The following is a 15,657-nucleotide window of genomic DNA, read 5'->3' as shown; positions in this document are numbered from 1 at the left end:
AGTTGGGAGGAAATTGAGGGAGAAAGTAAGGGGTGAAAAAACAGAAAAAGACTGAAGGTAGTACAGAGAATGGAAAATCATGGACACAATGACTAAAGAGGGAGCTGCGGGTACACCTCAAAAAACCTAGTACGAAAAGTCCGACGAATACTCACAAATTTGCACGAATTTTAAACAAAACCGAACTAGAAGGACACAGTAAACACAGACACAGCAAAATAAATATTAGATAATTGACAAAACGACAAAGAAACCATGTTATTATATCCCTCTCCCATAACTATATATATATATATATACATATATATATATATATATATATATATATATATATATATATATATATATATATATATATATATATATATATATATATATATATATATATACACATACACATATATACATATATACATATATACATACATATACATATATACATACATACATATACATACAGTGAAACCTTGACTTACGAGTTTAATTCGTTCTGTGACCGAGCTCGTAACTCAATTTGCTCGTTTCTCAAATTAAATTTCCCCATTAAAATGCATTGAAATGCTATTAATCCGTTCCAGCCCGCCAAAAACCACACCAATTTTTTTTTAAATATACAGTATATATAAAAATATCTCGCGCTTTATATTTCACCTGTATGCAGCATACAAGTTGGCAGGATGGCCTGGACTGGAGGTACGCACACTTGACTCTAAACTGTCCAGCCTGGGTTTGAATCCCGACCCAGCTTTTACCTGTCATGGGTGAATCACAGGCAGGGTGATTCATCAATGTGTGTACCGCTAAACTGGGCGCCCCGTTTGCGTCCCATTAGTTGTTGCATGTTAAGGATCTCACCGTGTTTTCCACAAAGAGAAGGCGAGCTATCGCCGGCACTCTGAACAAGTTGTGGCCTGGCATGCTCTTCTCCTCTGCCGTTATATACGTCCTCCTCGGCATCTTTTTCCAGAAGAGCCCTGTCTCGTCACAGTTGAAGATTTGCTGGGGAATGTATCGTTCGGCTTCTATCAGTTCGGCAAAAGTTATAATAAAATCTTCAGCTGCCTTCACATCCGCCTCACCAAGTCGACAACACGCACACCTCGCTCATGTTTTTCGACGATTGCGTGTTTTATATCCAAGCACATCATCCTCTTCTTCTTCTTCTCAGTACTGCCCTTGGCACTCAATTTCTTAGGACCCATGGTTAAAACTAAGAAATTTTCCAGAATAACCAAAATGCGAAAACAAAGCAGCAGCGATATACGGCAGAGATGCTTGCACGGCAAGATAACCACGTGACCTGAACCCATCTGGTGGCGGGTGGCGTAAGCTCCAAAATAACCAAAATGCGAAAACAAAGCAGCAGCGATATACGGCAGAGATGCTTGCACGGCAAGATAACCACGTGACCGGAACCCACCTAGTGGCGGGTGGCGTAAGCTCGTATCTCAGATCTCGGCTCGCATCTCAAAGCAATAAACCGCCCGAGCGACGGCTCGTATCTCGGAAAACTCGTAAGTTGGTGCACTCGTAAGTCAAGGTTTCACTATATATATATATATTGTGGGGGCCTGGTGTTGAGAGGCCCCATTACTAGTGGGGCCAGAGCCTGGTGTTGGGCTAGCGGCTAGGGTGCCAGCTTAGGATCCAAGGATCCTGTGTTCGAATCCCGATCGATCGCTGAATTAACGCCAGGGGGGTTGACTCAGCCTGTCATCCTTCCGAGGTCGTGCAAATTGAGTACCAGTTCACTGGTAATTCCCTGTGTGTCGTAAAAAGGCGACAAACAGGGTTGGCGGCAGGAAGGGCATCCGGCCGTAAAACATTGCTTCAAAAAGGGGACCAAAAAAACAACAACTACCGCGGTCCCCGAAAAAGGCCAACCCCCGCTTGCGGGGAAAAATGGCCTCTAAAGGTTGTTTTTTTTTTTTGTTTGTTTTTTAGTGGGGCCACCTTGGGTTCCCACGGGCATGGACGTGTGTGACATTTGGACATCTTCATTTAGTTGCTGCACATTCAGTTTTACAAAATGGTTACTGGCAATTTATCAGATGCACAAATGATGTAATCTACACAATGTATTTACTCCTGAATGCATGTGCGTGCAAATGGGAAATAGTTTGAAATGTGTCATTACATCTCATGTAAAATGTGACTTCAAGAGCTCAAATCCTCTCACTCACACTCACTCACTCACTCACTCACTCACTCACTCACTCACACTCACTCACTCACTCACTCACTCACTCTTTCTTTCTATATATATATACTAGGGCATGCCCGTACTATATACATATATATCTAAAATTATATCCCCCCCCCTCTATTTACATGAAATGGTTTGGTCCAAAGCGAACGGCTTGCGAGTACGGTGACAATCCCCCCCCTCTATTTACATGAAATGGTTTGGTCCAAAGCGAACGGCTTGCGAGTACGGTGACAATCCCCCCCCCCCTCTATTTACATGAAATGGTTTGGTCCAAAGCGAACGGCTTGCGGAGTTTGGTAAAGAAATCGCCATAGCGTGCACAAACGCGCAGGAAAGCGAAAGAATCGCAAATTAGTTTTAATTAGTTTTAAAACATAGTTTAACGCCAACATAGTTTGCCAACGTGAAATAAATGAATACGCTCTCAAATGTGCCGTCCGAGGCAGAGTCTGTTCGCCACGTTCGGCACACGTGATAACTCGCTGCTCTCTGATTGGTTGAATCGTTTTTTGGACATAGCTCGGTAACTACTTGTCCGATTAATATGAAACCTTGAAAAGGCACATCCTCGGGTCCCCAGCAATATACCTGGCAAGTTTCAAGTATATCGGACCCGTGGTTGTCGAGAAACAGCGGTCACAGACAAACACACAGACATACACACATACACACACACAGAGATTACTGGAATTATATATACTAGGGCATTGCCCGTACTATATCTATATCTAAAATTATATCCCCCCCCTCTATTTACATGAAATGGTTTGGTCCAAAGCGAACGGCTTGCGAGTACGGTGACAATCCCCCCCCTCTATTTACATGAAATGGTTTGGTCCAAAGCGAACGGCTTCCGGAGTTTGGTAAAGAAATCGCCATCGCGTGCACAAACGCGCAGGAAAGCGAATGAATCGCAAATTCGTTTTTATTAGTTTTAAAACATAGTTTAACGCCAACATAGTTTGCAAACGTGAAATAAATGAATACGCTCTCAAATGTGCCATCCGAGGCAGAGTGTGTCCGCCACGTTCGGCACACGCGCTAGTTCGCTGCTCTCTGATTGGTTGAATCGTTTTTTGGACATAGCTCGGTAAGTAATTGTCCGATTAATATGAAACCTTGAAAAGGCACATCCTCGGGTCCCCAGCAATATACCTGGCAAGTTAAAAGTATATCGGACCCGTGGTTGTCGAGAAACAGCGGTCACAGACAAACAAACGTACAAACGTACAGAGATTACTGGAATTATAGATATATATATATATATATATATATATATATATATATATATATATAGATATATATATATATATTGTTGCGGATATGAGGATTGCATTTTTTTTGATTGTGTGTATTGTATTGTGGTAAATTGTTGTGTAACATTGTTTGGATATGGCCCCTCCAGCCTCCAGAGTTGTGTAAAGGTAAAAAGGGCGTCCCGGTAGTTATTCCATGAAACACCACATTGCAGGACCCGATAAAACCCTTGTTCAGTAGCTTATATCTTATTATGTGTTTTAGAGTAAGGCCTTGTCTTCCATTAGAATAATACTCCATTGCACCGAATCAATTAAGAATAGCTCCCCTTCAATAATTCCATTTCCCAGCCAAACTCTCCATCTGTGGGTAAAGCAGTTCACAAGCGTGGGGTGCACGCCCTCTCAATTCGCTGCTATAGTGAATATGTGCTCTGTGCTCTGTGCTCTGTTTGAACAGGAGGGGCGGGGTCGCCAGGGAGAGGCAAGCCCAGGGCGCGCCACGAAGGGCGGGGCTGTGCAGCCCCATGCCCAAATAAGGAAACAAGCCCGTGGCTCGCCACGAGGGGCGTGCCGTCATCGCGATGCCCAAATAAGGAGACAAGCCCGTGGGATTACCATACAAGGTCACGAAACAGAGCACGGGGGAGGAGGGCGGTACCGAAACCGAAGGGGGCGTGTCAGACCCATGCTGACGGTATGAGAGAAGGGTGCGACGATCGCTGGGACAAGCTACACGAGGGATATGGCAGATGAGTCCAGGTGCGTAAGAGGGTTGGCAGTCCACCGGGAGAGAGTTCAGAGTTGCACCGGAGCTACGTGGAGAGGTACACGCAAAAGAAAGGGTCCAAGAGAAAGCAGAGGAACTTTTACAAGCGACCCAAAGAGATACGGCAGATGAGTCCAGCCCCGTTTCAACCAGCCGCGTGAAGCCCTGACGGGGCAGCGAGTGACCCTGCCGGCGTGCGCTGTAAAGCCGAATACCAGGAGCTGCCGGCGTGCGCTGTAAAGCGGATTACAAGGAGCTGCCGGCTCCCTGCTTCCCGCCCGGAGTGGACCTGCTCGCTGTGCCCTGTGATCCCACCTGCTCATCCTTTCCAGCCATTCCTGCCTGCAAGTTCCCCATTTGCGTACGTGAGTTTGTTTTGTTCGTGCTCTATAAACGTTCGTGCGTTCGTTCGTTTGTGCATTTCATTCTATAAACGGAAACTTTCATCGGATTTTATTCCGGTTTTTTTTCAACCGAGTCTAAAACCATGTTAGCAACTGTGAAAAATGAAATGATATATCGAATTAGAGTTGAAATAAAACTGTAAGAGAGAGCAAGACACCACAGGCCTAACTAAACAGGCCTCAAAGCTATGCGAGTTAATATAATGGTGGATATTTGTTTTTGAAGCCTCTCCCAGAATGGGTGGAGCTACTCTCTCAATGGAGTAAGCCACACCCCCGGACAGACAGACAGACAGACAGACAGAATCACCTACGGCCAATATAACATAGATGCCATATTAGCATCCATGCCATAACCATATTATTATATTATGCCATATTAGCATCCATGCCATAACCATATTATTATATTATGCCATATTACCATCCATGCCATAACCATATTTTTATATTATGCCATATTACCATCCATGCCATAACCATATTATTATATTATGCCATATTACCATCCATGCCATTCACCATATTATTTCTTGACATTAACCATATTATATTATGCCATATTACCATCCATGCCATTCATCATATTATATCTTGCCATTAACGATATTATTATATTATGCCATATTACCATCCATGCCATTCACCATATTATAGCTTGCCATTAACCATATTATTATTATTATTATTATTATTATATAATGCCATATTACCATCCATGCCATTAACCATATTATTTCTTGCCATTAACCATATTATTATATCCCTCTGCCACTATTGTAAAATATTATAAAACCATGTGTTTCACTTTGTCATTATGGGGTATGTTGTGTCGATCAGTGAAAACAAATCTCAATTTAACCCATTTTATATTCAGGCTGTAACACAACAAAATGGGGAAAATGTCATGGGGTGTGAATACTTTCTGAAAGAACTATATATAGTATGGTTATGACAGCAGGTGGCCTAGCCTTCTGCTTATAGGGGCAGAAGGTTAGCTTTGTGGTAATGTTAATTTATCAGTTGTATTGTTGTCATTTAAATCTCATTAAACTTGGAAGTGACAAAGTGTCATTCTGGTACGATGCCACCAGGAGATGCTATCTCATGGCAATTATTGTCCTGCTCAGGAAACATTAAGTTGCATTGAATTGGAATCTCATGTGCATTTACTTGTGACCATTAATCCTTGATAGGTGTACCTCTGGGTATACCCATCTACGCAGAATGGGTATACCCAGGGTTATACCCATCTCGAGTTAAGGATTTGAGAGACATTAAAAAATATTTCACAAGAATAACTTCTAAGGCCTCCACGATAGCCAAATAAGCCCTGCCTATTGTAAATTAAACTAACAGGTGACTGGTCAAGGTGACTGGTTTAGATTCACAAAATGTAAGAATTAACTACGTGGGATAATAAACTCTATAAATGAAAGCAAATCAGATGTGATACAGCATCTGAGTGTGGTCAACACAATAACCCTTTTCTGAGTCCGTGTTTCCTTGTAGAAAATTATTCGATTATATAGTCTATTGATGTCCTTGGCAATCATTTTTTAAAAGTATGCTGATGTATCCTCATGTCTGTGTCCTGCTTTTGATTTGTATGCAGCATATTCCCTCCACAAGCCTTCGATCACTGTGGTACAAAAACAAAATAATGTTATGTTTGTAGGGGTAGGTGATGAATTACCATAATGGAAATACAACGGTGTAGGGTAGCATGGACCGCGTGTGAGTAGAAAGCCAATCTCGATGTATTTAAGTCATGAGTAGGAAAACTGTGAGCTTAAGATTGTTTATATGTCTTCACACGGGGGGGGGGGGGGGGGATGGAGCTTTTGGTAACTAAGTAGGGTTAAGATTAGTTCTCCCCAGTATGTGATTTCCCCTATGTTCTTACAATTATAACAAGCTTCCATGTCCATAAAAGCCCACATCCATACCACAACAATAACAATGAGCACTCCATTAAACCACAACTACCGGCATAAATTCTGACAGTACCCGGACATTACGATCTACAATTAACCCCGCCCCACCAACTGACTGAGGAAAAAGGCCCCGCCCAGTCGAGGCGGAGAATTGGTGGGCGGTCAAGAGGGCAATGAGGCCCCACCCCTGGAGTGCATAATTGGGCGCGGTGACATCATCGAGAGACTTCGAGAATGGAGGAGGAAGAATCTGTCTCTGGTGCTGGCTTCGTGGTGGACGGACGCTGTTGTCTCTGGCTCTTGGCTGTGGCTGGCTCGTGTGCGCCTTTTGGTGAAGAGAACATTTCGGAGCATTGTGGAGCCTTTGCCACATTGAAGGAGGGGTGTTTGACTCGGTGCTCTTCGGGGGAGCTGAGGACCATGTTGTGCTGGCTGGCCTGGGATCGAGCGGGAGACGTTTGGCTGCCTGCTGCACGGCCCGCAATGCTGGCGCGATTGGCCGGTGCCATTGTTTGGGCGCTTGGACGCGCGGTCCTCTCGTCGATTGACCCCCACCAAAGTGCTCGTCGAGACCAGAGCTGAGTGCCAGCAAAAATGGGGGATTTTCTTTTCTTTTCTTTAATAATTCCACTGTCTGTTTTCGTGTCTGATTGGAGATGTCTCAAGTTAGGATATTAGGTTTTATCTCACCGTTCATTTTTGGTTCTTTGATTTACTTCATTAAATTCCTTACTGTGCATTTTCTTTGTTGCATCTTGTTTGCACGGTGTTGGGTCCGAGGATAAACCCGTGTGGCTTTCGTCCGAGCAAGTAAGCATTTTGGTCCCGTCCCGTGCCAAAAAGTACCGCCAATTTTCGGCTGTAAGACCGACCGGCTATCCGTCCAAGGCTGGTCTTCATCAGCCACGGACTTGACAATATGTAACCTGCAATTGCGTGCACAATTAACGCAAGTTGGGCAACATCTGTTTTGTAAATGTGATTTTACTGCTCTATAAGATAAGGCTAGACCTCTCAAAAGTTTTTGATAATGCTTTGTGAGAGTCTCATTAAAAACGTTTACTACCAAAGCTACACTCAATTTGGATGCCAATATTTTTCCTTCATTTTCCACAACCTTTTCAGTGATTGTCAGCTTTATGGTGCTTCTTTACAATTAAAGATTTGGGGCTAAAGGATAGTTCAGTAGATACTTTACCGATGAGCTGTCTTGTCTGGGTTTGATTCCCAGTCCAACAATAGCCGACTATTTTTGTGCCCTTCCTCAGGGGACTTCATGCCTGTCTCATGTTTTCTCTAGAACATGAAATACCCTTCCAAAAAGAGTAGACCATTGTGTGCTGCTGCCCTGGTGAAATTATAAATTCTTGCCTTTATATAAAGAGCACTGCATCAGCCAAGCTGGATGAACCCAGAGATCATTCAAACCAGCAGTCATGAATCAGCAGATATTAGTATTCATTCTCTTGGGAACAACAATGTGCTTGCAATCCTAATGGAATACCAAGCACTTTACATGTAGCTTCAGACAGAGACAATACTTCTGGCTAACAGCAAGTGGCCTGACAGAATTAAAAATCATTTTAACTTTTATACAAAGTATGTTGAGCGTTTAATGTATATTATAACGTCTTTGATCTTCTCATGTGATTTTTGTTTTCAAAGATCTTTAGATAAATATGAAACAAAACAAAAAGGTACTGCCTAAAATAATGAAACACTAGAACAAAATTGATGATGACGTCGCAAGTCTCCACGCTTCCCATCCAAAGCAAAGTTGAAAAATGGCAAAAAGTTCCATCAGGAAATGACCCAATATCAAATTTTGAGTAAAAATATTTTTTCCCTGCTTTGACCCCTGTGACCTTAACTCCCCACCCCATGGGGCATGAACTGGAGTTCAAATCCAAATAAATCGGGACATATTTCATGTGTCCCCAATGTTTATTACATTATACAAAGTTTCTTTGAAAATGTGGGTATGTACTTTTTTGATATTTGACCTTTTGACCTCAACCCAAGGGGCAGTGCCAAAATGATACAGCCCTTGCACCTTCGTGCCATGTGGAGATCACAACTACCAAGTTTGGTGAATTTCTGCACAATCGTTTAGGCGGGGGTAGCAATACAGACAGACGGATGAACAGACGGACAGACAGACAGCCAATTACAATAACCCCCATTTCTTTCAAAAAATGTGGGGATAATAACATTACTGAGATCCTAAATTTCAGCTGCTATTGAGTTTTCCGTACTTCACTAAACTCTTTCAAAGTGACGCAGAGCCAACACAGGAATCGGAGTGTAACGGAAACATCAGTAGGCATCATTTTTGTCCAATGCCCACAAATTGAAGGAAAATAAATAGTTGGAAGAACCAAGAAAAGTCAGTGCTGAGACGTGTTAATTTCCCTGGCTGTAACTGTCATGGTTGTCAGATTAAGAACACAACGCTGAAAGGCGGAACAGCTGCTCCGCGTCCCAAAAGCAAATCCTTTTTCGAGTCAAATCAAACCCTATACATTTTCACGAACTTTATATGATGTTCATAAATTCCTCTGGCTCACTGTCAAAAGGTCTGTTGAAGATGACGGTTCGTAAGTGCATGAAACATCCATACAGTAATATAACAATATATAAATACACGAAACCGATTGCCTGTGTTATTGTCACTAGCTGTCCATCTTCTCGTGAGTAATGGGGGAAAAAAGTGATTTATAAATCAAAGGCGTGAAATTTATATGGAGAAAGCCTGAGAAGATTATCCAAAATATATTTGCATTGCTCTGACATGAATTATGAAATGTCAGATCTGCATCATTAGCAAACGGACGAGTAATTTGGTTTTTCATAACCGCAACTAATCAACAAATGCATAATACAGTGAAACCTTGACTTACGAGTGCACCAACTTACGAGTTTTCCGAGATACGAGCCGTCGCTCGGTCGATTTTTTGCTTTGTGATGCGAGCCGAGATCTGAGTTACGAGCGGGCGAGCTTGGATATAAAACACGTAATCGTCGAAAAACATGAGCGAGGTGTGCGTGTTGTCGACTTGGCGAGGCAGTACGATCGTAGTACTTCTACGATATGTACGATTTTGAAGCAGAAGGAGTCGATGAAGGCTATAACGCCAGCCAAGGGCGTTAAGATTATTTCAAAGCTCCGGACCTCTGTCCATGAAGAGATGGAGAAGTTGTTGTTTGTGTGGTTGACGGAGAAGCAGCTCGCAGGAGATACCGTGACCGAGAGCATCATCTGTGAGAAGGCACGAGACATTTACGGGGATTTGGTGCAGCAGACGGCGGGAACATCAACGGACGAGGCATCGGAAGTCATTCAAAGCCAGTCGGGGATGGTTTGATAAATTTTAAGAAGAGGACCGGCATTCACTCCGTCGTCAGGCATGGTGAGGCAGCAAGCTCGGATGTGAAGGCAGCTGAAGATTTTATTATAACTTTTGCCGAACTGATAGAAGCCGAAGGATACATCCCCCAGCAAATCTTCAACTGTGACGAGACAGGGCTCTTCTGGAAAAAGATGCCGAGGAGGACGTATATAACGGCAGAGGAGAAGAGCATGCCAGGCCACAACTTGTTCAGAGTGCCGGCGATAGCTCACCTTCTCTTTGTGGAAGACACGGTGAGATCCTTAACATCCAACAACTAATGGGACGCAAACGGGGCGCTCAGTTTAGCGGTACACACATTTATGAATCACCCTGCCTGTGAAATACCGACATGACAGGTTATAGCTGGGTCGGGATTCAAACCCAGGCTAGACACTGGACAGTTTAGAGTCAAGTGTGCGTACCTCCAGTCCAGGCCATCCTGCCAACTTGTATGCTGCATACAGGTGAAATATAAAGCGCGAGATATTTATATATATATATTTCAAAAAAAATTGGTGTGGTTTTTGGGGGGCTGGAATGGATTAATAGCATTTCAATTCATTTTAATGGGGAAATTTAATTTGAGAAACGAGCAAATTGAGTTACGAGCTCGGTCACAGAACGAATTAAACTCGTAAGTCAAGGTTTCACTGTAGTACATGTTATAACTAGCCTTGGTGACATCATGGTTAGAGTATCCACTCTGAATCAGGAAAGTCGACCATTCGAACCCCAGCCGAGTCATACAAAATATATTTTTTAAATGGCACGTGCTACTTCCTTGCTTGATGCTCAGCATTTAAAAAGGACTAGGAGGCCCGTTGGGCAATTGGACCAAATTTTCATTGGTCTTCACGACCTTGAAGCACACCTGTCTGCCAGACTCGGGGGGGGGGGGGGGGGGGGGGGATCTTTTGGGTCCCCAGGGAATTTTGGGCCATGGCCATCTGGGTCTTTTGGATCTTCAGGGACTTTTGGGGCTTCTGGATCTTGTGTTCTTGGGGACTTTTTGGTCTCGTGGCTCTTTTGTGTCCTTGGGAACCTTTGGGTCTTCTGTGTTCTGGGTCTTTTGGGTCCTCGGGGACTTTTGGTTGTTCTGGGTATTTTTGGTTCTCGGGGACTTTTGGGTCCCTTGAGTCTTTAGGATCTTGGTGGTCTTAAAGGGTCTTCAAAGGTCGAAGGGGTCTCAGCCTAATAGGCCTAATAGCCTATAATATAGGCCTAATTGATGGGCCTAATAGCCTCCTGCTGCGTCGAAGTTCCTTGTGAGAAGCTCATATTATTATATCTTCCACGTGGATGGTTAAGTTTGAGAATTGACCACTAAGCTCCAACTAAAATGCAACCTTGAAACCTCTGAAGATAATAAATGTTCCTCCATCTATGAAAATAGCAATACATCGAGGCACACGGAGCACCAAACTCGTATTGTGATCTCAAAAGCAGCGAATATTCTACCAACCATACATCACTTAACAAACATCTCGTGAAGCAGGGGAATTCGAAAAAACGCATGAACGAACTTTACTAACGGGCAAGAAAGCAACACTTGTTCTTGCAATCGGTGTGTTTTGAATATCAACCTACAAAATTGCTGCAAATCATGAATTCTCGGTCAATATATTGTCAAAAAATAAGATTACACCGAGAGCTAGCATAGAGGTACCATAAATCTATTTCGGTGTCCTTTGTACTTATGTGGAATGACGACAAAAATGTTTCATCATCCGAAGCAACAGCAGCGGCAAAGTTGCCGCAGCCAAATCAATATAGCAGCTGTTACAATTCCCTGGGAAGGTATCTGGCGCATTGCTGTCGAGGTCAGCCACAGCATTTCCAAACTGCTTTTTTGCTATTGAGGCATTGCGGTTAACGCTAAAGTTCCACATGTGCAGATATTTAAGCCATGAGCTTGCGTGGAGATGGTGGTAACTAACCAAAATATTGAGCATCATTCTTTCAATGCACAATGGAAATTTTTTTAATAAGAATTTGTATCTAAAGGATTTTTGAATTTTATATATGTCTGGGTTTTTCTTCATTCTGAGTACCTTAATTTAGTAGTGCTACCAATACATGTAATATTGGAGATAGCAATATAGTGAGTGGTGATAACGTATTTATTTGAACGGAGTAACGATATAATAATTTAAATTAGGCTTCCGGAATATTCCACTGTAAGTTGTAATTTTCTTTTGATGTTCAATTATTATAGTAAAAAACCACCTTTAGAGGCCATTTTTCCCCGCAAGCGGGGGTTGGCCTTTTTCGGGAACTGTGGTTGTTGTTGTTTTCCGGTCCCCTTTTTGAAGCAATGTTTTACGGCCGGATGCCCTTCCTGACGCCAACCCTTTTTGCCGCCTTTAACGACAAGCAGGGAATTACCAGTGAACTGGTACTCAATTTGCCGACCTCGGAAGGATGACAGGCTGAGTCAACCCACCTGGCGTTAATTCAGCGATTGACCGGGATTCGAACGCAGGATCCTAGGATCCTAAGCCGGCACCCTAGCCGCTAGCCCAACACCATGGACACCGGCACCAACATCAATTATTATAGTAAACAGAACTAAAATGTATTTACATTCATGGACATTGGATGATGTTTCATCCAATGTCCATGAAAAAAAAAATATATATATATATATATAAATTAATAAATAGGAATTAAATTCCTGTATGGGACGAGTGTGAAAAATAAGGACAACCCAGGACTCGGACCAGGGACCTCCATCACTTTCGCGGTGACAGCCCACTGCGCCATTGAGTGTACGGCATCTCCTCAGAAATTTGCCACACTTAACACTGCAAGCTTTATAATAATTATATATATATATTCTTTGGGATGAAAGTGTTCAAATTTCAATATTAGGGTGAAGCACGTGCAGGTGTATTGAGATTGTGAGGATTCCCACGGTAACGAGGCGACATCAAAAAGGGCAGATTGCCTTCCAATTTCCTGGATCATGTGGAAAACCCATGACCTAACGATGGCCATCTGGTACTCTGTTGACACAAGGTTACTTAAGAGAACTTACCACAATCTTCACATCATAAGCAAACCAAACAGCACACCCTCTGTTGACATTAGTGCATTGTGAAGGTAGGAAACTATATTGTTGACTTTTAAACAAACTGATTCTGACTCCCCTTCAGCCTTACACAGACAAAACTATTGGACTGAAACATTTTGATTATTGTGAGTTGGTATTTCATTCATTAAAACTTAAATAAAGGTACATGCAAATTAAAGGTTTAAGCATGGAAATGTTTGTTTTTTTAAAACAGCAATTTTTAGTGATCAATTTCGTTTTGTTGCTGCACAGAATTTGTTTTAAAAGGCCTGCAGCTGATTTCTTGCGTCTCGCTCCTTTGGCTCTCCTATAATGCCTTTCTAATGCAAGAGTTTTAATGATACAAGTACGAGAGTTTTCAAAACCAACAAGATAAACCACCTTTAGAGGCCATTCCAACAACAACCAACAACCAACAACCAACAAGATAACAAGATAACAAGAAAACCAACAAGATAAAAAGAGCAATTTCAAAATTCAAATTTAAATTTAAAATTTCAGCAATTAGAAGTTTGCTTAACATTCAATCACCTTTACTGAGTTTTGACTATTTGAACATTGACACATCACAACGCTATTGTCTTGAAAAGCGAATGCGGCTTAATAGCTATTATTGAGAAATAATACGGTTTGGTTTTCTCAAAATTATTGCAATAAATATCAAAATCAATTGTCATTTCCTGTTTTTTATCTTGCTTGCAAACTTATTCATGAATAGCGGGATTTCTCAGAAGCTGTCTCGTGTGATTCCTGACGGTGAGGTTCATTCAGCTTCACAGGTACGGTTTCACAAAGTGTGCAATGCTTCGGAACAGTATTGTCTGCTTAAACTTACTTGTCAATGTTTAAAGAAGCCACGATATTTTTTTTGTAAATACTAAAATTTCATCATCTGCATATCTGTGCCTCAGTAATAATGCAACTGATAAAAAAAAAAACATTTTCTTTTATTTTCGATTAAATAATCCCAGATGGATCATAAATAAAATGAAGAGTGACAAATTCCAACTTCAAGGAAAATGGAAAGACACTCGGTAGAGCGCATACCTCAGCCAGGCTGAACAGTTTACATTTTGTATCCACTGATAGGTCAGATCAGGATTCGGACCTGAACCAAAATGTAATCAGCTTGTTTTTGTCACCTAACCAACTCATCCACCTAGTTTAGTCATAACTCGTCCATAATTTTTATGCCTCCGCCGACCAAGTCGCCGGAGGCATTATGTTTTCAGGTTGTCCATCCGGCTGTCCGTCCGTCCGGCTGTCCTTCCGTCCGTCTGTGATAGGTTTTCGAAACCACAATAACTTGAGAACGGCTGCAGGTATTTTAGTCAAACTTGGCACAGTTATGTATACTAAGGTAAAGATGAACTGATAAGATTTTGGGGTCACGAGGGCGAAGGTCAGAGGTCATGTTAGGTTAAAAAAATAAATCCTGTTAACGCGATAGCTTGCGAACCAGTGATGGGATTCTGACCAAATTTGGTACATTTATGTAGAATGATGTAAAGATGAAGTGATTAGATTTTGGGGTCAAAGGTCAAAGTCTGTAATAGGTCTAAAGCTTGAGAACTGCTGAAGTGATCTAGTTCAAACTTAGTACAGGTATGTATAATGATATGAAGATGAAGTGATTACATTTTGGGGTCATCGGTTAAAGGTCAAAGGTCAAAGTCTGTAATAGGTCTATAACTTGAGAATGGCAGAAGTGATCCAATTCAAATTTGGTACGGGTATGTATAATGATGTAAAGATTAACTGATTAGACTTGGGGTTCAAGAGGTCAAAGGTTAAAGGTCAAAGTCTGTAATAGGTCTATAACTTGAGATTGGCAAAGAGGATCTAATTCAAACTTGGTACAGATATGTATAATGATGTAAAGATTAACTGATTAGATTTTGGGGGTCACGAGGTCAAAGGTCAGAGGTCATGTCAGGTAAAATGTGCTGACTTGGACACGGCTGAATCGATTTAAATAAAACTTGATACAAGTATTATAATGTAATAATGTGGGTGGATGCATATCAGTCGACGTCGTGACGTCGAAGAGTGCCTTTCTCGTTTTTAAGTATCATGTGTTGTATCACTTTTCATCCGATCTCTCAATGGTGAAGAATCACTTTGAAAATTAAATACTTATCGTATCCGAATCCACATTCAGATCTTCAACAAAATCGAATCGATTCGGTCTTCACATACCCAACCTCTCCACCAAGTTTCGTCCAAATCAGTCCATAACTTATTGAGATATCCTGCGATGTATCGTTTTGTCCCTATCTCCCAATGGTGAAAAAAAACTTGAAAAATTCTACTAGCTGGATCCAAATCCGGATCTTCAACAAAATCTAATCATTTCGTCCTTGTCACATACGCTACCTTTCTGCCAAATGTCCGATTCCGTCCAAAACTTTGTGAGATAGCTTGTTCACAGACAGAAAGACAGACAGACAGACAGACAGACAGGGGTGAAAACATAACCTCCATCCACCTTCAGGAGCAGAGGTAATAAAAAATGCTATCAGTAAAAATGAAACTTTACAATTCCATATCACTTTAAAAAATTTTAAATGATAAAACCTGGTTTCATTCATCACATTTATTGGAACAATTGTTTTTT

At 41.9% G+C, this 15,657-nt stretch overlaps 1 protein-coding gene across 1 annotated transcript in view; it reads right to left on the bottom strand.

The window, feature by feature from the left end:
• Window positions 1-15,657, bottom strand: part of LOC144890842 (A disintegrin and metalloproteinase with thrombospondin motifs 19-like) — a 184,838-nt gene that overhangs the window by 63,631 nt on the left and 105,550 nt on the right. The gene's annotated exons all lie outside the window — the stretch shown is intronic.

The sequence above is a fragment of the Myxine glutinosa genome, chromosome 2, assembly GCF_964187855.1.
Source record: "Myxine glutinosa chromosome 2, kmMyxGlut1.1, whole genome shotgun sequence".
In the NCBI taxonomy this organism is placed as follows: domain Eukaryota; kingdom Metazoa; phylum Chordata; class Myxini; order Myxiniformes; family Myxinidae; genus Myxine; species Myxine glutinosa.
Note: the sequence above shows the minus strand (reverse complement) of the source record. Positions and strands in the feature narration are given on the sequence as shown.